We start from the raw sequence: 2,478 nt of genomic DNA, 5'->3' as shown, positions 1-2,478 counted from the left end.
GAAACTGTAGAACAGACTCAGTTTATATCACAATACCTACATTTAGAGTCGGTTATTCATTCAGCCTAATGAGAAACTGTAGAACAGACTCGGTTTATATCACAATACCTACATATAGAGTCGGTTATTCATTCAGTCTAATGAGAAACTGTAGAACGGACTCGGTTTATATCACAATACCTACATTTAGAGCCGGTTATTCATTCAGTCTAATGAGAAACTGTAGAACGGACTCGGTTTATATCACAATACCTACATTTAGAGTCGGTTATTCATTCAGCCTAATGAGAAACTGTAGAACAGGCTCGGTTTATATCACAATACCTACATTTAGAGTCGGTTATTCATTCAGTCTAATGAGAAACTGTAGAACGGACTCGGTTTATATCACAATACCTACATTTAGAGTCAGTTATTCATTCAGCCTAATGAGAAACTGTAGAACAGACTCGGTTTATATCACAATACCTACATTTAGAGTCGGTTATTCATTCAGTCTAATGAGAAACTGTAGAACAGACTCGGTTTATATCACAATACCTACATTTAGAGTCGGTTATTCATTCAGTCCTAATGAGAAACTGTAGAACAGGACTCGGTTTATATCACAATACCTACATTTAGAGTCGGTTATTCATTCAGTCTAATTAGAAACTGTAGAACAGACTAGGTTTATATCACAATACCTACATTTAGAGCCGGTTATTCATTCAGTCCTAATGAGAAACTGTAGAACGGACTCGGTTTATATCACAATACCTACATTTAGAGCCGGTTATTCATTCAGTCTAATGAGAAACTGTAGAACGGACTCGGTTTATATCACAATACCTACATTTAGAGTCGGTTATTCATTCAGTCTAATGAGAAACTGTAGAACGGACTCGGTTTATATCACAATACCTACATTTAGAGCCGGTTATTCATTCAGCCTAACGAGAAACTGTAGAACGGACTCGGTTTATATCACAATACCTACATTTAGAGTCGGTTATTCATTCAGCCTAATGAGAAACTGTAGAACGGACTCGGTTTATATCACAATACCTACATTTAGAGTCAGTTATTCATTCAGCCTAATGAGAAACTGTAGAACAGACTCGGTTTATATCACAATACCTACATTTAGAGCCGGTTATTCATTCAGCCTAACGAGAAACTGTAGAACAGACTCGGTTTATATCACAATACCTACATTTAGAGTCGGTTATTCATTCAGCCTAATGAGAAACTGTAAAACAGACTCGGTTTATATCACAATACCTACATTTAGTGTGAGTCATATGCTCTGGTGTTGTCTTGTCCAGCTGATTTGTGGGTAAGATCCCCTGATCTCTCACTGCTCTATTAAACTTAACTTGATTGAATGCAGTAATGGAACTGAAAGTGGCATTGAGGATTCCTCTGAGAGGAACTGATGAGGGACAGTTGACGAGGGCATGTTAGAAACAGGAGTGACACAGACACATTCAGCTTTCACCTCCACAGATATTAGCGCTATAAGCACTAGCACTGAGTTTATCTGAGGAATGACCCAGAGTGACCCCACAGAGCCAAAAAAAACAGCCTGCTATCTGACTGACCCTCTTCTGAGCTCAGGGACATATAAACACTCTCTCTGCCTCACACACACACACACACACACAAACACATAAATACACACACACACACAACACTGTGTGTCTTCTTAGGCAGCCAAGAAAATTGTTTAAATCTATTTGCACATCAAGAGTGATTTCACCAATAAAAACCCTATCAAAACATTAGAGTCAGTATTAGAGATGCATCAGAACTGCTACTGTTATTTACTCAAACTCAAAAAATGCACCGATACCAACATCCAGCACCACGTTACCTTAGCCGAGTTTACGCTGCACTGCTAGTGTACAAAAGGAGGAGCATCTGCTCTCACACAGAAGAGTTACTGACATCACAGTTGGCCATAAAGCCATCGCTCACTTTAAACATTCCACCTTGACACATGCCCACTTGGAATTCACAAGCCATGTCCCAATTCAGGGGCTGCATCCTTCAGGGGCTGCATTTGAAGGCCGAGGGTGTCACAGTGGCCCGCCTAGGTTGTGCCATTTCAAAGGCTCCTTCATATGCAGCTGAGAAATGTGTTGTTCTTTTCCACGGCAACGAAGGATCCAACAGGTGGATCCTTCACCAGCCAACACATCCCAAGTTTCACTGAGTGCCAGTGATGGTTCTTTGAACAGAGTCCTTTGAAGGATGCAGCTCTAGAATTGGGACACAGCTTCTGTGTGATTTCAGACACCCTTCAATGCCACCCTTCAACAACTATGTCCCACAGAAACGTGAAAAGGGCCTATAATATGGGTGGTCCGAGGGGGGACCAACAGTAGCAAACAGTCAGCGGGGTGCCGACCTTATCAAGCCAGCGGACTGATATATGATTGCAATCTGGGAAAGTAGCAAAGCTACCAAACTGAATGGCTGACCAAGCATCTGAGC

Source organism: Pygocentrus nattereri, chromosome 3, assembly GCF_015220715.1.
Source record: "Pygocentrus nattereri isolate fPygNat1 chromosome 3, fPygNat1.pri, whole genome shotgun sequence".
Lineage (NCBI taxonomy): Eukaryota > Metazoa > Chordata > Actinopteri > Characiformes > Serrasalmidae > Pygocentrus > Pygocentrus nattereri.
Note: the sequence above shows the minus strand (reverse complement) of the source record.